Here is a 23,733-nt window from a genome sequence, read left to right as displayed (position 1 = left end):
AGCTTATACTGTTACAGCCATTAAAATAGATCAGATTTGTACTTAAATGAAAGCTGATGTTTTTTTTTTTTCATTTAGTTTTTTTTTATTAGAATATTTTAGAGAAATGTTTTGATTTTATTATTTTTTTTAAATGTAGGTTTTAGTTTTTATGTTAAGTGGCATCGATACCAAGAGTGCTCTACAGTGAGTTCACTCAATTTAAGTTGTGCATTGTGCATAACCAGTTGGCTCATCATTTAAAGTTGTCCTTATTTGAAAAGATGACCAGAATTGTGCCTTTCCTCTAGTGTTTTTCACAGTTTTAAGTTCAACATTGGCAAATATGTTCTCCATTGCACTCCATTGCAATTTTTCAAAAGCAGGCCTGGATATGTGTGCTAGCTATGACGTAAAAGCCCTATAAAAAAATCAGGCCCCAACTAATTAGGGATCAAATGCAGGGCTCTACCCCTAAAAAGATCATCTTTGTCTAAGGGACCCTTCTTGCTAAAATGTAAACGGCATCTATAATATTTGTGTATAACGACCCAAATTATACTGTGAAATATTAATAGTATAAATGAGTTAAATATTATTTGGAATATATCGAGTTTGTATTAAGTATTTTTTACTTACTATAATACAGATTTTTTTTAAATAAAATGGTTTAACAAATGTATTTAAACCTCAAAAATATTTATTTAAATACAATTTCCTATATTTGGTTTGAATCATCAAAAAAGTGTATTTATCTTTAATTTTGTATCTAGTTTCTTTTAATAGCATATTTATTTATTTATTCACTTATTTGTTTTATACTAAAGTGTACTTAAATGGATAGACCAAAAAGTTTCCACAACAATTGTTTTTATGTTAATTTAACTTATTACAATATGTTAACTATATTTAAAATGATTTTTTAAAATCATTTGAGTTTCAAATCAAGTTTATTATAATGGAATATGAAATGGCTTGTATAGTTAACTTGATTTAACAAATAAAATTTTAGACAACAGACATAATTGCATAATTACATAACTGCATAATTTATATTGATTATATTTCATTCCATCACATTTTTCATGTATTATTCATTTTCTTTTTGGCTTAGTCCCTTTATTAATCAGGGGGCGCTACCGTGGAATGAACTGCCAACTTATCCAGCATACATTTTACGTGGAAAGGATATATAATATGTTGGGTTGCCCTTCCAGACGCAACCCAACACTTTGAAACACCTATTTACTCTTGCATACACTGTAAAAAAAATCTGTAAAATAACAGTTAAATGACTGTATTTTTTAACAGACTTTTTCCGTATACACGTATTACGGGTGTTTTTCCGTTTATATACATTTTCGAATTGCATTGTGGGAAGGGGATCGCAGCTCAGACAGCGTTTGATGGACACCGGGACATATTTCTTCCTCTGTTTTTTCCCTGTAAGTACGATTAATAAAACATATAACAATATTTTAGTTAAAATACTGCTTTATTACCTTTTTATCGTTATTTAAAATGATTTTTGTCTTGTATGAAGCGCCCATGGAAAGTACAGCAGTCAATTACGTTTAATATTGTTAAAAAGATCAGACTTTATTTCATTAAGATCAAACTGAGCTATAAGTGGTTAAATGTAATTTAAACAAGCATTTACCTAATGATTTTTTACCTTTTTATGCGTTTTCCTCATCAGTAAATATGATATCTGTTCATTTACAGTTGTTTGTCCGTATTTTTCTAAACTGCCGTGCGCGGGAAATGACGTGACGTCCCAATCACCCACTCACTCCCTCTGCACCTGCGTGAGTCTGACTGGATTAACGGTAAACGTCAGCTTGTCTGTGAGAGTGTAAAAGGTATGTTAATTACTTAATAGAAATATAAATGTTTTCTTTGTACAGTGCATTGAACAAGAAGTAGTGTAGTTTGGTTGATATAAGTTACGTTACCTTTAATGAACACTAACGTTAATGTTGTTTCAAACGCTCGTAACACCTGACCGTCTGTGTTTGTTTGCATATTAATAACTAATTTCATATTTTTACTGACGTTATCAAATTTTAGCTTTAGTTTGACCGACGTATTAAGGCTGTGTGACCGAGTTTCAGTGGAACGGCTTTGCTGGTTTTAAGTAAGTTAACGTTATAAGTTAGACTCGCGTGAATTGGAGGCATTTGTAACTCGGTATGAGGGGAAATACACACTCGTAAAGTTATTATTAATGGTGGGCCGTTATCAGCATTAACGTGCTGCGTTAACGCGATAAAAAAAAAATATATATATATATCGCCGTTAATCTATTCTCAACGTTGGGTTGGGAGCTGGGTGACTTTCATACTTTGATATTTTAGCGCGGATGTATACCTGACCGGTGAGCCGTCTGACAAACAAGTGCCCTTCTGAATCAAATCAGCAGGATGCCTGACTTTAACTGCAGTTCGGCAGTTTCACTTTAACTCATGAACATTTCATTCATCCCGCGTGACAAACTGGGGTAATAGACGCAAATAAGAAGCAAGAACTGAAGAGAGTGTTATGGAATTTAATAACGCTCGCCAAATGGAACGAAAAAAACTTCCGCATTTCGCGACGTGTGTTTGTGTGTACAGAGATAACAGAGTGATACAGTTAGTGTGTGACATTTAAAAGTATTTATAGTGTTTACACTGTCATGCGTTTTCGGCCTCAAATACAACGTGTACCTTAAAGCACACAATTAAATGTTTGTTGTAGTCGAGTTGAACTGTCATTGATATTTATTTATTCACTTTTAAGAACCTCAAGGGCAGCTAATATGAAGATATAAAGATGAGTTGTTCTTCCACAGTCTTAAAATTCTTCAAACTAATTGTCAGTTCGATTCATTATAGCAAATAATATTTTCTTTACTATTAGGAGATCAGGAGTTTTATTTGAATGAAACCTTGATAATAGAGTGAACTACACATGGTGTTATCGCAACTGAAATCTTTTTATGTAGATTTTGAGTCTGAGTTTTTTGCACATATAAGGTTCACTGATATTTTGCTTTGTTGACTTTCAGGTTCTTTCATTTTGGTTATAAGTACATGTTACAGGTAAATTCTTAGATTCAATCCAAACTTGAATTAATATGGACAAATGAAATAAAATACACCTGGGATTTTAAATGTTTTCATTTTTATTTTATCAAACTGTAAATGTAGACTGTCTCAAACTGAATGAGTGTTATTTTTGTTGTAGGTGTGTTGGTGTAAAAATTGATGCTGACTGGTTAGTACTGCATTTAACCATAACAATAATGATTTATATTTAGCATTGCATCTATTGTCATTTTACCAAGAATGTGTTTGCTCTTTCAGAACTCAGGCAGTTGTGCTGGACCTTCTGTACTTTATACAGGAGATGACAGTAAACTTTCAAGTTTAAGAGGTAAAATGTTCAGGGTTTTTCTGTTTGATTTTGAGTGTTTTGTAGATATAAGGTTCACTGATATATGATATAAGATTTGCTTTATGTTTATGTTGTCATTTTGGTTATAAGTACAAGGTACAGGTACATTTTCACAGCAATCTAAATTAAAATCTTTTTGTGTTATTTACAAAGTTTAAAGTTTAAAAGTAGACTACGTGCTGCATGTTTTAAACTGAATGAGTGTTATTTTTGTTGTAGGTGTGTTGGTGTAAAAAGTGATGCTGACTGGTCAGTACTGCATTTTTTAACCAAAAAAATAAACAATGATTTATATTTAGCATTGCATCTATTGTAATTTTACCAAGAATGTGTTTGCTCTTTCAGAACTCAGGCAGTTGTGCTGGACCCTCTGTACTTTATACAGGAGATGACGGTAAACTTTGAAGTTTAAGAGGTAAAATGTTGAGCGTTTTTTCTGTTTGGTTTTAAGTGTTTTGTACATATAAGGTTCACTGATATTTTGCTTTGTTGACTTCCAGGTTCTGTAATTTTGGTTATAAGTACAAGGTACAGGTACATTTTCACAGCAATCTAAATAAAAATATTAAATCTTACGTTCAATCCAAACTAAATTTGAATTGATATAGACAAATGAAATAAAATACAGCTGGGGTTTTAAATGTTTTCATTTTTTTTTATTATTCACAAAGTTTGTAAAGTATAAAAGTAGACTACGTTGCATGTTTCAAACTGAATGAGTGTTATTTTTGTTGTAGGTGTGTTGGTGTAAAAATTGATGCTGACTGGTCAGTACTGGATTTTTATAAATAATACAATAAATAAAAATAAAAAATGATTTATATTTAGAATTGCATCTATTGTCATTTTACCAAGAATGTCTTTGCTCTTTCAGAACTCAGGCAGTTGTGCTGGACCATCTGTACTTAATACAGGGGATGACAGTAAACTTCCAAGTTTAAGAGGTAAAATGGTCAGGGTTTTTGTTTGATATTGATGCTTTTATTTTTATTATTTGGCAAAACCAATTACTTGAACCTATATTTTTACTAAGTGTTTACATGAACACATTTTGCTTCAGTAATTTTGAAATTTTGTTAACATGTATTCAAACTAAAAAGTACTGGGTTGATGTGGGTGTTTTATCTGGGTTTTTTAAGCTGCTACTGTAATCTGTTAAATGAACCAAGCCGTTATTTATTATTATTATTTATTTTTGCATCATTTGAAATGTTACAAGTTCTTTATTTTGGTAATGTCTGTTTAAAGTGATAAGGAAATAACTGGTCCACTGCTGAATTTCTTTTCTTTTCTCTCTTAGCCACCTGATAATGAGAGAGACAATTTCAATGTGGGCATCTTGATGGTGAGCCAGGCCTTCATGCTGATTTTGTAATAACATTATTTCAGGATGCAAAACTGGCTAAAAATCAAATTTAAATTTCACCATTAATTGTATGATAGTGTGGTTGATTTAACATTTTATTTAATGTTGAGTTCATTGTAAAAAAAAAATGATTTAATTTTGGTTGAATAAATGCTGATTTTGGGACAGTTTTGTCTACTTATCATCATAGAATTAACATTATTTCAGGGTGGAAAACTGCCTAAAAATCAGTGGTGACTTTTTAACGTTGTTTCAATGATAGTTTGATTGATGTTTTAACATTTATTCAATGTTAATTTAACGTAGGTTTGCTCTCTGGGTAAGAACTAACTTAAAAAATGCGAAAAACTTATGTATGTGCCACTTGTCTTTTGTATCACATGTTATTGGCATGTTATGGAATTTAACTATGGCAAATAAGTGAGAGGAGATGGAAAGCTATGATGTCTACACGTTTTCCTGAAACATTTTCAAGGTCAATTCTTTCTTATATAAAGATAGTGGAAAAGAAAGAAATGTAAAACAAAATGGTTTGTCATTTTTTTTTTCTTTCCTTTATTGTTTTTTTTTTTTTGCCTTATTTTTGTTCTTGCACTATAATTATTTCTTATAATATTTGATTAAGTAAATATATATATTTTAATTTCTTTTAAATTATGTAGCAGACATGTATTTAAATAATTTTACATAATAATTATAATATTTATAATATTATTAATAATATTAATAATTTAACATATAGGTGTGCATATATGTACCCATATCTGTACATGTAATATAGGAAAACAGCCAATTTTATGTTTGTCTCATATTTCAAAAACCTATATTAAACCATATGTTTATATAGGTTCTTTCCATGTGGACGTGTACCAGACCCAACACACAACTCACTTTTCTTTTCTTTTTTTCAGAAGAAGAGTCCACAGTCACAATAACAAGATCATTGGGCTGTCCCCTAATTGTGGTGAGCTACATGTTTAGTCTCTTATGTGCTAAACATTATGTAGCCTAAGGAAGCAGCCCTGACTCTGGAGTTTATATGAAGGTATGTTTTTACATTTTTAAGTTTATTTCATTTTTATAAGACAAGTAAGTTGCTACATGTTTGTTGTATTTACAACAGGAGCATGCTGAGTAACTATCCAGAATGTAGGTCCAAAGCAGAAAAAAGAGCACCAAGCAGAAACATACCATCTAAACTCCTTCGATTCCTGTCAGACCAGAAAGACTTTCAGAATCCTTGGAAGATTTAAAGGTAATTAAGCACACTGGTAATACTTTATAATAACTAAACACTATTGATTAATTTATTAAGCATTAGCAAAAAGTTCTGTTAAGCTTTAACTCTTCATTAACAGACCTTAGTATACAGTTTATAACTACAGCTGCAAATGCTGTAATCTTGACTTATAAGCACATCTATAATGTGCTTAATGATTTTGTTTTTATATTTTGTTAATGATTAATTTTTCATTACTAAATTTAGTATAGCATTATTTACAAACCAGTGATTTAAGAATAGTTGGTGTATTTTTTTTTCAAATCATTCAGAATGTGTAAGTAAATGGTTAAACTATTCAAACTAGCATTTATATATCTTATTATTCAGGCATATAGTGATAGTTGGGCAGCACAGTGGCTCAGTGGCTAGCACTGTTGCCTCACAGCAAGAAGAGCTCCGGGTGCTCCGGTTTCCCCCACAGTCCAAAGACATAAGCTATAGGGAAATTGATTAACTAAATTGGCTATTATGTATGAGTGTGTTTGTAAATATGTGTGTATAGGTGTTTCCAAGGGCGTACTCATGCTATGCACAGTTGCCTTGAAACTGGAAGCGTGCTTGTCTCCCCCGACGACCCGCACTCACATTGCATTCGAGCCTGAGCATGCTTACATCATCAATAATGCACTGTTCAGTTTAACAAGTGCTCTCACTCAGCACAGTGGAAATTTCTTTATATTGTTATATCGTTTTAGTTGTTCAATTTGCAGTGACACGCAGTCAAATATTTCACCGAACAGATCAGCCACTTTTGACGCTCATAAACAATCAAAGTCAACGTGCTGCAGGTACTAGGAGGTTTGCTAAAGGTGCAGCTGTTGTGCAGTGAGGGGTTTGTGTCTTTAATCTATGACAGTTTGCAAGGGACTTTGATTTAGATAAATTAACCACTATTACTGTTCAATGAACGCAAACCCCTTACTGCACCACAGCTGCGCCTTTAGCAAACCTCCTATTCCTGCAGCACAAGGAATTTATGATTGTTTATTAACATCAAAAGTGGCTGATCTGTTCGGCGAAATATTTGACAGTGTGTTACTGCATCCCAAACGACTAAAACAATATAACTAAAGAATTCTCCGTACTGAGAGCACTTCCTAAACTAAACAGCGCATCATCGATGATGTAAGAGTGCTCAGGCTCGAATGCAATGTGAGTGCGGGACGTCAGGGGAGACGGGAGGGAGGACAAGAGTGCTTCAGCCTGGTTCAAGGCAACTATACATAGTGTGAGTACACACTAAGCTGAAGGAAAATACATGAATCAATAGTAATTGTAATACTTGTATATAAAGTATAAAAAATAAGTATATAAAGTATATACAATACTTATTTTAATAAGTGCTTTTGTTAACTTCATCCAGTTTTGTAGCCTAAAGTGAGGATTGTTTATGCTCTGTAAATCCCCTTATAAATCACAATTAAAGATTCAGTTATATTCTAAAAATAAAATTCATTTTATTGTATTAAATGAAAAATAAATCTTATCTAAAATAAAATTACTGTACAGTTTAAACATAGCTAAATAACACTGAAATGTTGCATCGTAATATATCATTAAATTATTTTATTGTTGTTTTATCCAGTTTTATGTTATATTTTGGCACTCCTGCTATTCAGCAAGGTTTCATATTAACAGTAATTACATTTTTTTAGATAAGACTGTAATGATTTATTGTTCATTTGATACTGAGCCTTTAACTGTCGTTTATAAGGATTTATAAATCATAAATAATCCTCACTTTAGATTAGGCCACAACTGGAAGAAGTTTTGTAAATAATGCAATATTAAATATATATATATATATATATATATATATATATATATATATATATATATATATATAATGTAAAATCAATCATTAAAGTTTGATAACACAATTATTAAACTGTAGCTGTAGCAAATTTTGTGCCTGTATTTATAACCGACTGCTAACATCTATTAATGTAGAGTTAATGCTTAACAGATAATGAATTTACTATTTGCTAATGCTTCATAAATGAATCATAGCCTGTAGTTATTATAGTGTTACCAGCATAGTTTGTTTATATTACTGTTTCTCTCTTGCAGTATTGTTCCGAATATTGTCAAAAGTACCTACACTTTATTTTAAAAAATCTTAAAGTGATTTCTCACCCAAAACTGAATAATTAATCATTCATAACTTACCTACTCTCTTGACATTTTAAACCTGTATGACTTTGTTTCCTCTGCAAAACACAAAATACCATACTTTAAAGAATGTTGCTCCTATTTTGTTCTGTGGAAGTATGTCAGTCAGACAGGCTTGAAATGACAAGAGTGAGACAAGAAGATGATGATAAAACTTCCATTTGTGTAAACTGTTGACATGCAAGGAATCACCCCAGTTGTAAGTGAAATGTCATTAGTAATGTTTTTTTTTTTTTTTTACAGCCATTGAAGTATCAGTATTGGAGCGGAAGACCCAGTTGTATTGTCTGTTTCCTGCCATCTTGCAGTTAACCTGGTTTCTTAATGTAAAGTACTTGTAATTTGCCCACTTGTCCCCAATTATCTTAAAGCTAACATTTAAAACTAATTTGCTTTGAGATTATTTGCCTAGACTTCTCACTGTGTGATTCACATGTCAATATGTATTATTGTTTGTATAACTAGCTATTTGGAATTCAAATGATTTGTATTCATTAAAGAATCTGTTTTAATTGCAAAGTTGTTTTTGTACTAATCATTGTAAGTTCACAGTTAACAAACTATTTACTGCTTCTCTACACATACAGTATAGAATACATGTTTTGTTTTACTATGGTAAACCATTAATAGTGTATTTCCCATATGTATATGTTTATTCTTACCAACTGCTATTTCTATGCTGCTTGAAGAGCATTAAATTAGTAAAATAATTATTTTTTTTACAGTAGGTATCCCATTAAAACAAAGAATCTGTTCATTTTTTCACTGTATATATACACTATTAAAAAACAAAAAAGTCCTCGTTTTACAGTCGGTATACTATTAAAACACAGAATCTGTCTGTTTTTTTTACAGTCGGTATACTATTAAAACACAGAATCTGTCTGTTTTTTTTACAGTCGGTATACTATTAAAACACAGAATCTGTCTGTTTTTTTTACAGTCGGTATACTATTAAAACACAGAATCTGTCTGTTTTTTTACAGTAGGTATACTATTAAAACACAGAATCTGTCTGTTTTTTTTACAGTAGGTATACTATTAAAACACAGAATTTGCCTGTTTTTTTACAGTAGGTATACTATTAAAACACAAAATATTTCCGCTTTTTTACTGTTGGTATACCCTTAAAAACACAGAAAATAACCGTTTTTTTATATAGAAAACCCTTAAATTACTATAAAATGGTTCGTTATTTTACAGTAGTTAAACCGTCAAAAAACGGATATTTTTTAGTTTTTTTAATGTGGACACACTGTCAATTAACAGAAGTTTTCCGTTTTTAATTTACGGTAAAATATTTGTGTAATGAGCTGCCAGTACATTTTACCGTTTTTTTACGGAATTTTTTTTTAGAGTGTAAAAACACATACAATATGGACAATTTAGCTCATTCAATTCACCTGTACCGCATGTCTTTAGACTGTGGAGAAACCGGAGCACCCAGAAGAAACCCACGCGAACACAGGGAGAATATGTATACAGAAATGCCAACTCACCCAGCTGGGGATCGGACCAACAACCTTCTTGCTGTGAGGAGATTGTGCTACTCACTACACCACTGTGAATCCCTTTCATTTATTTATTTAAATGAATTAAATGTATATTGCATTGTAAATAAAGTTATTGTTGTAAACAAAATAAAATGAAAATTGTTAAAAAAATAACCCAATAAATAAATGTAAAAAATCAGACATGTTTATAGTATTTATCGGACATGATAACAAAGTTTTAATATTCAAAAATCAAGTATGTAGTAATATTTGGTAGAAAATCTTCAGTCAAAACAATTGAAAAACATCTCGGTTACTAAAGTAACCCCAATTCCCTGAAGAGGGAACGGAGACATGTGTCTCAATAACATAAGGTTGTCTACACTGTAAAACTCAACAGTCAACTTGATCAAATGAAATGAGTGAAGTAAACACAAAATTTACTGGAAGTTAATTCTAATCATTTGAAAAAAGTTTTGAAGTCAGTGTTGAAGGTAATAACGTTATTTAAATACCTTATTACTTCAACTTAAATGGAATACATATACTCATAGTACTCAAATAGATTCGTTTTTTTTTTTAAATCAAATGTTTTGCAGCAATCGGTTTCCTCAAACTGTTTGAATTGCCCTAACTTTTTGGGATTTACAGTGTAGTGATCTCCCTAAAGTGTCTTATCTAGATACACGTCAGAGTTCCCGCTAAAGGAGAATGTCTCAGTTACGTGACCCATGTTCGCTGAAGCAGTAATGGAGATGTGTTTCTAGATAAGACACTATATGGGGAGAACACTAGACGACCATGGTGTTTTATCTAACACGTCAGAGTTCCCACAGAAGGGGAACAACATTTGTAATTTTGATCATTTGTTGCCAGGGGTCCTAAAGTGCTAAAGTGTAAACCTCTACATTTAAACATAAAGCATTTGTGTTTCCATTCAATTCAATTCAATTTCTATTGCGCGCTTACAATGTAGGTTGTGTCAAAGCAGCTTCTCATAGAATATTATAGTGATTTGAAACAGTGTCAGTTGAGTTTTCCGAGTTTAAGTTCAGTTCAGTTTGGTTTTATATTCACTGCTGAGAATTCAAACACTGAAGAGCAAATCCATGGATTTGCAGCTCTACAGTTTCCTAACCATGCAAGCCAGTGGTGACAGCGGCGAGGGAAAAACATCATTTGGCAAAAGTGAAGGATAAAAACCTCAATGAAAACCAGGCTCAGTTGGGCATGACTATTTCTCCTATGGCCAAGCGTCTTGTGTAGAGCTGCAGTCTAGGCACCGTAGGTTAGAGAACACTAGATGTTAGCAAAGACTCATCTGTCCCTGGAGCGTCACAGGAATAAGTCTCATGCTCTTCACTCCTCCATGACCACTACAGCAGCTGCTCAGGATACGCCTGGTTCAGGATTATGGAAACCTTGGCATCATCTCGTTGCAGGTTTTGGATCGCATCAGTGGCACTGCATAGTCACTGGGGGTCTCGATATGAGTATCACCAGGTAGAAATAGAGAATAAAGAGAATAATTAGCGTAGCTGCTGTTCATAGTGTACTGTATTTAAACGAGATGCAAAAACCTGCGTGGAGCACATTCATGTATCATACTGTTATGTGATGCACTGAGTGTATACTTTACTGAAAAGATAGGTCTTTAATCTAGTTTTGAACTGTGAGTGTGTGTTTGAGTCTCGGACATTAACAGGAAGGCTATTCCAGAGTTTAGAAGCCATAAATGAGAAGGCTCAACCTCCTTCACTCGACTTTGCTACTCTAGGTACTACCAGAAGCCTTGAGTTTTGAGATCTTAAAGAGCAGCCTGGATTGTTGCAAGGCAGAACGTTATTTAGATAAACAGGAGCTACATTATTTAAACCGTTATAGGTAAGAAGCAATATTTTAAAATCCATTCTGAACTTAACAGTCCGCCAGTGTAAGGAAGATATAATTGGGGTGATTTAATCATATTTTCTAGACCTTGTAAGAACTCTGGCAGCTGCATTTTGTACTAGCTGTACTACTTTCTTTAAAAAAATAAAGTCAGATAGATTTTTAATAACCTAGTGACATAAAACTATTTTGGTGAACTATAGAAGTAGGTCCATTTTTTTGCCTTATTAGTCACTTCCACAAATATATCAAGTATACAAATGCTGCACTTTCTGCACATTATCTGCTCCAGGCTGCAAAGTGCTCTCACCCTCAGCCTAAATGTCCTGCAGGAAATACCAGCGGAGGCTAGACTGGCTAACCTAATAAAAGCACAGCGCCTAAATCATCAGACAGAGAGGAAGCATGCTCCCTAGAATACAGCCAGATGGAGATACTAATTGGGTTTGGACCTCCAGTCAACAGCCCTGAAGCTTTTGGGCTTTTTTACATGTCCAATCGAGTGACTGTTTCAAGATGGGACAAGAAGTGACATATTTACACAGAGGGTGAAGGACGAAAAGGCATTGAGCAGAGCAGGGAAAACGTCAGGTAAGGCTGAAGGAGGAGGGAAAGAGAGCTGATGCAAGTGTGAGAGCGTCAAGCTGAAATGTTGCCAGTCTATCTGTGAGGTGCGTTGCCCCAGATGAGCCGGGACCCTTGGGAGGACAGAGATTTCTGCTGTGTTTCCAGGTATACCTCCAGCAGTGGCTCCCCTGCCACAGGCAACTTGAAACCAGCACGTCCTGCTGTTGACGCCACAAACAATTATGATGAAACTCTGAGGGGAGCAAATACGTAGCCATGCATGAACACCGTATATAGGTAAACAAACATATTTGAATGTGGAATAAATCAACCTGTTAGGAACTTACAAATGCACACACTTTTTCCTGAGGTTGTTAGGTTACCGCAGACTAAAAATAAAACTCGATCTTCGCATTAGTTGACCTGTCCTCCCATGTCAGACAAGTTATACAATAGTTCTTTGCAGTTCATAGCTGTTTTGTGTTTGTCGAATTGATGGCTAATCTGTGTGAATGTAGGCGAATATGTACATATGATCTGTTTTTGGTTTAGTGAACGATATATTTAGTAGTGAAGATAGGGTTGTCTTGTCCAAAAAAGCAGCAGATTAAAGTCTAGAAAGTAACAAAAAAGGTATATTCATTCATTCATTGATTTTCTTGTCAGCTTAGACCCTTTATTAATCCGGGGTCGCCCCAGCGGAATGAACCGCCAACTTATCCAGCACGTTTTTACGCAGCAGATGCCCTTCCAGCCGCAACCCATGTCTTGGAAAAAAAAAGGTATATATCAAAAGAAACCAAATAATTCATAGATGAAGAGCCAATTGCCTTAACTTACATAAAAAATTATATTCATAAAGGGATAATCCTATACTAAATCATATTTTTATTATTTATATTATTCAGAGGCGTGGCCAGAGGCGCTGTTTTGTTGTAGCAGAGAAAGCTAAAACGTCGTCCAAACGCTATAGGGTATATGCAGAGCTAATGCTTCGTCCCATACTGATAAAGTTCCGGTAAATGATTAATGTGACTTTTTTTCCATTTTATACAGTTCCTTTTACAGCATCGATGTTGTAATGTTTTTAAAATAAAATCAGTTAAATAGACATTGGCCTTCATTTAGTTGCTCAAGCGTAAAACGAGACAAAAAGTCATTTACTCTCACACACCCCTCAAGATCAGCAGGCTAGCACAGAAACTCCATTGAATAGATCACTAATTTTAAAATTAAACAGACTTTTAACGCACCGATTATGTAATGGCATACAGTTTATCGAAAGGGCTTAATCCAGGTTACTGACAAATTAAAAGTCCTTTCGCATGCTTTCGCATATACCCTATTTCCACAGAGCTTGTTCTGTTCCTGTATTTAGGCTTCCAAAGGACGCAACAGAAAGAGTGAAGTGATTTACAATTTAATTTGAATTATTTTTGTGAGAATTATAAAAATATATATTTAGCATTTGACAAAGGAGAACTTCCAGAATCTCTCTCAGTTCAGTGCTGGATTTGACTAAAAACTCCAAAAACTCAAAAAAAAAAAAAAAGCAGCTCCAACCATAATAGACCAAATTTAACAGGATTACAGGATTGTAAGCCACATCCTGTAAGTGTTTTTATCTGTTAAATTTGTTCTATTACATGCACAATTTCTAGTGTTAACGGTATGCTGTAGCAGATTGTAAACAAGGAGGGAAACAATAGGAAATGCTGTTTGGCACCATTAACAATTTAGCTTCAAATACATATTTATCTGTCAAACAACTGTGAACAACCACAATCTTCAGTAGCGCTGCAGTGTCTCACTATGCGGCTCCTTCCCCTGCGTTTTACATCTCAAATAACTAGGTTGCTAAAGAAATATGATCATTTCATATTACTTAAACATGCTTATTCCGAATCTTTGTAAAAGGCATATGTTATTTTAGAGAGCAGGCATGAGGTTCGGTTGCGTTCTCTGTGTCATTTTCTGTCTCATTCAGGCACAAACTGATATGGCAAACAGCTACTCTGAATGACTGTTTGCACAGTGCTAAAGCGCGTGCTTGTATGGTTTGACGCTTTTCCTGGTAACATGGAACTGATCCGCGAATCACAGCACATTATGTTAGCTGTCACCGACTCTGTCCCAGTCATTCCCCTCTCTGGCCAGCAGAGGTCATCATCACCAGACTTCTAGGCATTACATCATCCACTTAAACTGATAAGCACACACACCTGTTCTTATCCTGTTAACGACCCACACTCACCTTTATAAGCCACACTTTCACTCCAGTTCAGTGCGAAGTCTTGTTCTGCCACGGCTAACACTACTGAGCGGTTTCCTGATCCTGGCCTGCTTTCCCAATGACAACTTTGGACTGTATCTCGACTCTGTCTTTCCTGCCGCCTGTCCTGTACTCTAGCCTGCATCCTGACTTTGATCCTCGTCACCTGCCTTTGACCCATGCCTGATTACTCATCTTGTGTTTGCCAGCCGCCAGCCCATCGACTAACTACAACTGTGTTTTATGTGAGTTCGCACACGCTTAACATCTGTGTGCTATGTTATTAAACTCTGTTTAATAAATATACTGCAAACGGATCCCTCTGTGTCAGACCCTCTGTTACATTAGCTAGCAAATCAGAGCCTCTTGAGGATGGGCATGCGGAGGAACTAAAAAATATGACCGTCGTTTTCATGTTAGCTAAGTGATGTTTGTAAACAAATTTCGGTAGGAGCATGCGCAGAAGTTTCAGTATCGAATACGTCATTGACAATTATCCCATCATCAAGTCAGTTTCTGAGCAACGCCTATATATACTAAAGCTGTCTTACCTGCAGCATCTCACGACTTTAGCATTGGCACATCCAATCGCTGTAGCCTTGTCCAAACAGCAAAATTCCATGAGGATGACACGCCTCCTCTTGCAAACTCCAAGCCGACGTCCAGTGCATCAGCACTCGGCAGAGCATATCAACAGAGTCCGCGGTCTTAACTTAGGCCCGCCACGCCGCCGCTCTTCCAGACACCGGCAACAAACCTGAGCCGCTCCCCAGTTGGAAACCACCGGCCCAGATCAAGCGAGTGCCAGGCCACCGCTCTGCAGGCGAAGCGCCACCATCGGCCAATTCGCCATGACAGCGTGAGCACGTCTCCGTTATGGCCTCATCCAACCCCCACGCACGGAACATTTCCACTTAGTAGCGCCCGCAATCCCTGCTCTCGGCGCGCCAAATTTAGGATTAACAAGCCCATCCGCTCGTGAGTGTGACGTCACGCGAAGCGGCTTCCGGGTCCAAGCGCTCTATTTAACTGCATGGGGAGACCCATGAAATGGTAATTATAACGTTTACAAAGCGATTTATTACTTTCGAAAATCATGATCACAATATATATGTCTATGCCTCATACATGATGCAAGTGATTAATTTTATAAATTGTTAAAAATGTTTGGTATTTGTTATGCAGCAAGCCCAAAAATGGTTGTGTACAACATGACTCTGTATAAAACTAACTTATCGTGTAATATGTTTAAAATTGATCATAAACAAATAATTTCTCAACTTACTGCATGGGGAAGACTCATGAAATGTTAAATGTTTACAAAGCAATTTATTACTTTCGAAATCACTATCACAATGGGGTATATGCCGAAGCATGCTAATAGGACTCTTAATTTGCCAGTAACCTGGGTTAAGCGCTTCCGGCGAATTGAATGCCAATGCAAAAGCCAGTGCGTTTAAGGTCTGTTTTCTTTAAAAATAAGCGATCTCCACTAGCTGAGTGATATCGCCATATCTTTATAACATGAGCATTTATTTTACCCCAGTATGTTTAATGGAGCTTATGCGTTAGCCTGCCGTTTCTGACGAGCGCGTGCGAGTAAACAGCTTCTGTCTCATTTTACGCTTGAGCAACCAAATAAATGCTAAATTTTTTTTAACAATGTATTTTAATGACATTACAACATCGATGCTGTATAAGGAACCGTACAAATGGAAATAAGTTCACAATAACAGGTCACTGGAAGTGTATCAGCATGGGAACAGCAGTAGCTCAGCATATACCCTATACATACGTCCACACCTTATATCTGACGGGCAGAAAGTGATTAATTTTTTATAAATTGCTTATTGTTTTTGTTAATTGTTATGCAGCAAGCAATGCTTGTGTACACTGATTTTGTATAAAATTAACTTTATTGTGTGATAAGAACTTAAAGTGATCATAAACGAATAAATTATATATATATATATATATATATATATATATATATATATATATATATATATCCTATATTTTAATTATTTTTCATATGTAAAGATATTTGCTTATTGCTCTATATCTTGTGTGTCTTAAGCAGTGTGTGAGGCGCAACTTCGCTGGAGTTTAGTCCGGGTTTATTTTGGTCTATTGAAAAATCTATTATGTTTCTCAAAATAGCAACGCGCCAGCAGTGCGCCTCAGAACACCTTCCTTTTTAGACCAGAACGCCTATGGGCGGACAGATGAGCGCAAATGCATTTGCTATTTAAACCAGGCAGCGCAAAACCTCAAAACGACTCTTGCGCCAAGCTTAATCTAGCAAACAACTATTGCGTCGTGCCTTGCGCCACATTGTGCCGGGTGTATGATAGGGCCCGGAGAGTCTAAAGAGTCTCGCTTTGTAATGTTTCAGGGTAGTACCAACAAGCCATATCTGTGACTGCGTGTGCTGTTTATATGGTCCATGTAATCAGTCTTGAGTGGCTCCCAGCTGTGTGTGTGCAATCAATGAAGAACCGGGACAGATGTGTGTGTGGTGTCTGAAAGGAGTTGTAGTTCATATGTTGGCACAATTGTAGTCTGAGTAAAAGTGAATCTATGAGGCGTCTAGGAGGCTATCCAATTCATATTTTCTGAATTCATACAAAATTACTATTGCCATCTTGTTAAACCATTGTTTTCCTCAGGATCACTGGAAATACGAGTCTTATCTAATATTTTTTGTGAAACAAAGTATGCAGGATACGTAAAATGCATCTGGGTACATTTAATTGCACTTAAAAATCCACTAGAGGGTGCTGTCTACATTTTTTGAAAATCTGTTTTTGTTTTTACATTTTTTTGATATACATCCTTTTTGTAAACATCCATGGGATGGCAGAACTAACAGATGTTTCAAAAGAAAAATTCAAAAAAGAAAAGTCCACTGCGACCATGTAGTTTCACTTTGATTTTACATTTGATCTCCCCGGTTTCTAAAAATCGCAAAGTATGTAGCTAGAAACCTGTGTGGCTGCATTTGATCTTTAAAATGAACGCCACTGTTTTTTTTTACTTAAAATTTTAATAAACAAGAAAATAACCGGGTTAGAATGTGGTAAAATCTCAAAATGTGCCAAAAATCAAACGAGGGGATTTTCTTTTTCTAGATTGCTTTTCAGAAAACTGTAAGTTGGGTTTAGGGAAGAGAAAGGTTGGTTAGTCGGTCAGTCAGTCAGTCAGTCAGTCAGTCATTTAAACAGCCAGTGAACAACGATTTACACAAGAAGAGCAGGGGCGAATGACACTCTCGAGACAAATTTAAGATCTCAAAAAGTGCACACAGCAGGATCTGGCGCAAACAAAAACTGCAAAAAATGTAGCTACTGGAATGTATTTGGTGCTCTCCAGAATTGTATATATAGTTATGTTTTCAGAATGAGCCTGGGTTGCCCAAAACCCAACCACTCTGCATTACAGATACATCACTCTACAAAGTGAGTGGCCATGCAAAATGGAGAGATTTTACCAACACATTTCTAAACATAATAGTTTTGATAACTTATTTCTAACAACAAATTTATTTTATCTTTGCCATGATGACAGTAAATAATATTTGAGTAGATATTTTTCAAGACACTTCTATACAACTTGGGATACTAAAATGATTTACTAGGTTAATTGGGTTACAGGGTAATTAGACAAGTTATTGTATAACGATGGTTTGTTCTGTAGACTTTTGAATAAAAAAGCTTAAAGGGGCTAATAATTTTGATCTTAAAATGGTTAAAAAAATGCTTTTATTTAGTCGAAATAAAACAAATAAGACATACTGTACTGCGAAAATGTCCTTGCTCTATTAAACATTATTTGGAAAATATTTAAAAAAAGAAAAAAAAATTAAATGGGGTTTAATAATTTTGATTTCTTGGCTGCATCTGCATCTTGTGACTGAGTAATACCTACTGTAGGTTAGGGTATGCTCGATTCAGCCATTTTAATTTCCACCAGTTATGCCATTAATTTTTTTACATTTTGTGGCAACTAGCCTTGCAATGGGATAAAAATGCATCCAGACGGTTGTTTTGCTGAATAAAGCCCTTCAGTCGTATAAAACAGCCTGTTGCAAATAATTTAATATAAACAGAATTATACTTTTTTTACTCATATAATTATTCAGAACATAGTTTATAATTATGAAAGGTTATTTTACATCTAAAAAGAGATAATGCCATGTTCTGAGAAAATGATTTTTAGCTTATGAAAATAAAGCTTAAAAAATAGTTTCTAGGATTGTTTTGTATCATGATCCAAATTGATTATTTGAGATTTTTTTTAAAGGTTATTTGAACATAACCACCCTGCATTGTTCTGTTTAAATTACTTAATGGTTGCACAATAATAATATTTAATAGGAATGTGTAAAAATAATCTATCAGCAACATATTTTGGGGTTGCTAAATAAATGAACCCCCCAAAAAAGAACCGTCCTTGTAAAATCTTGTTATTTGGTTTAAAAAAAAAATAAAGAAAGAAAAACAGGAACCAAATTCAATAGTAAGGGCTATATTTGCTAGAAAAGGCAATTCCTTATACAAAATGATTAATAAAGCTAATATTAAATATCAGAAGAGAGCATGTTGTTTATCCTTCTTGTGAATTATTCTATTTACATTTGAAGACATACACAAAGGATGCTGTTTTTCAGATGTAGTTTATTTCACTTGATATTTTTCAGCAATTTTGTGTTTTCAAGTACTCTCTCTCTCTCTCTCTCTCTCTCTCTCTCTCTCTCTCTTTCACACACACACACGCAACTAGGCCATCAATGAAAAAGTATAATTTCTTGGTCAGACAGTGCACCTAATCCATTTATTGGATCTAAGGGTTACACAAAGAAAGAGACAGACAGACAGACAGACACGAGAGAGCTGAAAATAAGAGAGACTGTATCTTTGAAGCAAAGAAAAACAAGTGAGCAGACACTCTGGAACTGACACCTCCTCTCCCACACAAAGTGGTCATCATCCAGTATGGAACAAAAACACGCTGCAGTCTGATCTAATTAACTAAAGAGCAATATTTGCTCACCCGGAGGACAGCTAATGCAGCGCTGCCTTTATATGGAGCGAGGCGAGAGCAAAGAACCAAAGAAAGCATGCTGGGCTTTTAGAGTAAACACATTTGGTACCCTTGAAAAAAGAAAGAAAGATTCTATAATGTGCTTCTGATGGAAATGTATAGACATAATGCTGTCGAGTCTTGCTGGGTATGTGTGTTGCTTCAAGCACTCAAAAAGATGGCATTTTAAAAGTTTGGAAACAGTAATACTTGTTTAAAAATAAACCAATTATAAATGAAGGCTACATTTGTTTGATCACAAATACAGTAAAAACCAACTCAGGCTCATTCTGAAAACGTAACGCTATATACTTTTCTGGAGATCGCAAAATACATCCATTAAGGTAAATTTTTTTTGTAGGTTTTGTTTTCGCAAATTTGCCAGAGGCCGCTGTGTATGCTTTTACAGATCTCAAATTTCTCTTGCTTGTGCTATTTGCGCCTGCTTGTCTTTCATGTTAATCCACCAAATCTACTGACTGACTGACTTACTGACTGACCGACTGAGCAATCGACTGACCCACCCTCCTCCTGCCCTAAACCCAACCAACAGTTTTAAAAGGCAATCCAGAAAAAGAAAAGCCCTTGTCTGATCTTTAACATGTTGTTAACTTGTTAACTTGTTTATTTAATTTTTTGGCTTCTGTTTTTTTTTTCTTAGTCGCTTACTAGAACTGTTCCCCACAGCATTCAAATCCCGCCTTTATGAACAGAGTAGGGTCTGTCTGCGGACTGCAAGAAAGGGGTGTAACATGAAGGGGCCTTAGAGGCGTAACTTGTAGTATGTTAGAGCCATAACTTGAAGTTATGAAGGGATGTCAAAACTATGTTGTTGGCAAGATGGCACTGTACATTAGTTAATAATGTCTACACCTACTCTACACCTAAATGCAATCGTTAGTTATTATCGTCTATACCAGGGGTCACCAATCTCTGTCCTGGAGGGCCGGTGTCCCTGCTCCGACTTAGCTCCAACTTAGCTCCAACTTGCCTCAACGCACCTGCCTGGATGTTTCAAGTATACCAAGTAAGACCTTGATTAGCTTGTTCAGGTGTGTTTGATTAGGGTTGGAACAAAAATCTGCATGACACCGGCCCTCCAGGAATAAGTTTGGTGACCACTGGTCTATACCTACCACAACCCTATACCTAACCATCATTGTTATTAACGTCTACAACTTCCTCAACCCTAAACCCAACCATCATAGTTATTTATGTCTACACCTTGGGGAATCAATTGTTTTATGTTTAGTTGGCTTAAATTTGTAAAAGTAATGAAGATAACTAAATTGATTTGTGTTTGAGATAACATAAAGGAACAGTGTTAAAGCCAGCATTTTTTTTTATTAATTAATTAATTAATTCATTTTCTTTACAGCTAATTCCCTTTATTAATCAGGGGACGCCAAAGCGAAATGAACCGCTAACTTAACCAGAATATGTTTTACGCAGTGGATGCATCACTGGGAAACACCCAAACACTCTCATTCACACACATAAACTACAGACAATTTAGCTTCCCCAATTCACCTATAGCGCATATCTTTGGACTCGCGCTATCGGAAGGCTTGGAGGAAACCTATGCAAACATGGGGAGAACATACAAACTTCACACAGAAATGCCAACTGACCCAGCCGAGGCTCGAACAAACGACCTTCTTGCTGTGAGGTGACAGCGCTACCCACTGTGCCACCGCGCTGCCCACCCAACACTCTTTACTTTATTTAAAATAGTTTCATTTTGTACCAAAAATTAATATGATGATTTGCTGTTCTACTCTGATCAGCTACTATTGGTACAAAAGTCACTAACAATGATTCTTACAGTTATGAGTGCTGAATTTTTCCTTTTTTGTAGTATCATGGAAGCTGATACATCTTAATTTTCGGACACTTTGATAAAAATGAAGTCTATTTTACATTATAAATACATTTGAAGTCAGAATTATATAAGCCCCCCTGAATTATTAGCCCTCTGTTTATTTTCCTCCATTCTCTGTTTAACTGAGAGAAGATTTTTTCAACACATTTCTTCAATATTTGACTAGATATTTTTCAAGACTCTAGTACTCAGCTTAAAGTGACATTTAAAGGCTTAACTAGGTTTATTAGCTTAACTATGCAAGTTAGGATAATTAGGCAAGTCATTGTATAAAGGTGGTTTCTGAAGGCAATCGGAAAAAAAATGTATAGCTTAAAAGGGCTAATAGTTTTGTCCTTATAATAGTGTTTAAAAAATTAATAACAGCTTTTATTTTAGCCTAAATAAAACAAATAAGACTTTCTCCAGAAGAAACAAATATTATCAGACATACTGTGAAAATGTCTTAGCTCTGTTAAACATAATTTGGGAAATATTTTTTTAAAAAGTGCATGATGTGAAGAAAATGCAAATATAAGCTGTTATTTTAAACTGTGTTTTTCAGCAAAGAATCATAAAAGTAAACTCCAATAATATTACACAATGTAACCGTTTTACTGTAATTTTGATCCAACAAAAATGCAGCGGTGGGCAGAATTGGCTTCCTTAAGAAATTAACAAATTTCTCTGTTTCTGTATATAAACTTCATCGCCTTTTGCCTGTAAATGCAAAGCACGAATGCTGTCTGTGATGTGAAACAAAGCCCATTGTGGTGACCTTCCTTTTTGATGTGCTCTCTTGTTCTCCTTTTCTCTCTATTACCCTGTTTTGTTGAGAGCTCTCCATTTAGCTCACATTTATATTCAGAAAACGCTAGAGAGCTTTTGTCTGATCCGGCTCATGTCGTTGAGGTGACGGCGCTGTCTTTGGCTAGGCACATTTGTATGTTTGTGTGTGTGCGTGTGTAACTACAGCTTACACTTTGACGCTACACTTAAATGCTTTAATAAGACTAGAACGAATAAAGGCCAGTGCTGACGTGGATGAGCTATAACGGGCCCCCTGCCACCTTGCTTTTTTCCGTCCATCTATCAGGGCTACTTGCTCTTTACAGGCACGGAAATACACCGTCTATCCCTACAAAAACCAGCACAGGAAGTAGCGGGCAAATATCAGAGTGTACAGTAGGTTATCTGTGAGTAAATGGCGATGCATAATTTTAGATGCAGATGAGATTGGGTCTTTGAGGTGGATCTGGATCTCTAGAACAGAATGAAATATTATGAAAAAAAAATCAAAGCCACACAATTTATTGTTAAAGACTGGGATTTTAGTTAAAATACTCAAGCACAACCTTATGTTGACGAGATTTGTGGGAATAGCCAAAAATACATTGCAGGGATCAAAGAAATAGATTATTTTTTGATGCGTAAAATCATTATATTATGCAAAGATCGTGCTCCATGAAGAACAAAAAATGCTGTAACACTTTATTTTGATGGTCCATTTGCGTATTAATAGACTGTCTGCTTAATATCTGATGATACTGCAGCTAAACAGATATTTAACTGACTATAAGAAACTTTGCAAGTACATGTCAACTTGCACTAACCCTAACCCCAAACAGTCTACTTATAATCTAATGAGAATTAGTTGGCATTAGATGCAGTAACTTACATTCTACAAATGACCAAAAATGCTACTGTAAATAAATCAAAACCCTATTTTTTTTTTTTTTTTTGTTTAGTAATGTGCATTGCTAAGAAAATTTTGATAAAATTTAAGGTTAATGCTTAATTCTACCAGGAAACCGATTTATATTTGTTGATATAATAATAATAATAATAATTATAATAATAATAGTGGGGCGTCACGGTGGCTTAGTGGGCAGCACGATCGCCTCACAGCAAGAAGTTTGCTGGTTTGAGCCTCAGCTGGGTCAGTTGGCATTTCTGTGTGGAGTTTGCATGTTCTCCCTCTCTTCGCGTGTGTTTCCTCTAAGTTTTCTGGGTTTCCCCAGAAGTCCAAAGACATCCCTGCATGCAGGCAAAGGACATCAATATGATGTCATATTGATGTTGTACCCCAATGTACCCCAACATCATGGAGACGTTGGATTTTGTTTAAAATTGAAACAGGTTGATGATTGGGTTGACGTCAGAACACAACAACAAGCCAACTTCAATGTCCAGTGTCCAACCTAAAATCAACCTAAAATCAAATATCAACATCTAATCATGTTACAGCTTGACTATGGCTGTTCCTCAACATGTGTTCTTGTCTGTACTTGCGTTCTTGTGTCCTCGTGAAACGTCATCAACCGTCGCCAA

The 23,733-nt window shown here is 35.1% G+C and overlaps 1 protein-coding gene and 2 long non-coding RNA genes across 25 annotated transcripts in view; 2 read left to right on the top strand and 1 right to left on the bottom strand.

Moving 5' to 3' along the window:
* The window catches only part of hdac9b (histone deacetylase 9b), a 180,104-nt gene that overhangs the window by 90,941 nt on the left and 65,430 nt on the right, over positions 1-23,733 (top strand). The window lies entirely within an intron of this gene.
* LOC147840242 (uncharacterized) lies at positions 1,350-9,599 on the top strand. Of its 5 annotated transcripts, XR_015511257.2 has the most exons (15): positions 1,350-1,424; positions 1,705-1,841; positions 3,029-3,062; positions 3,208-3,237; positions 3,327-3,396; positions 3,637-3,666; positions 3,763-3,832; positions 3,918-3,945; positions 4,155-4,184; positions 4,292-4,361; positions 4,718-4,762; positions 5,695-5,828; positions 5,907-6,038; positions 8,481-9,183; positions 9,314-9,599. It is a non-coding gene; the product is annotated as an uncharacterized LOC147840242 (long non-coding RNA). The 5 variants fall into 5 exon arrangements; XR_015945015.1 differs by lacking the exons at positions 3,637-3,666; positions 3,763-3,832; positions 3,918-3,945 and having other exon boundaries at positions 5,698-5,828; XR_015511260.2 differs by lacking the exons at positions 3,637-3,666; positions 3,763-3,832; positions 3,918-3,945.
* On the bottom strand, positions 19,386-22,688 carry LOC147840241 (uncharacterized). Its single transcript, XR_015512335.1, has 3 exons — positions 21,569-22,688; positions 20,737-21,097; positions 19,386-20,690 (listed from the first exon to the last, which is right to left on the bottom strand). It is a non-coding gene; the product is annotated as an uncharacterized LOC147840241 (long non-coding RNA).

This window comes from Danio rerio, chromosome 16, assembly GCF_052040795.2.
Source record: "Danio rerio strain M-AB ecotype USA chromosome 16, GRCz13ab, whole genome shotgun sequence".
Classification (NCBI taxonomy): domain Eukaryota; kingdom Metazoa; phylum Chordata; class Actinopteri; order Cypriniformes; family Danionidae; genus Danio; species Danio rerio.
This window is presented reverse-complemented; position numbering and strand designations above follow the sequence as displayed.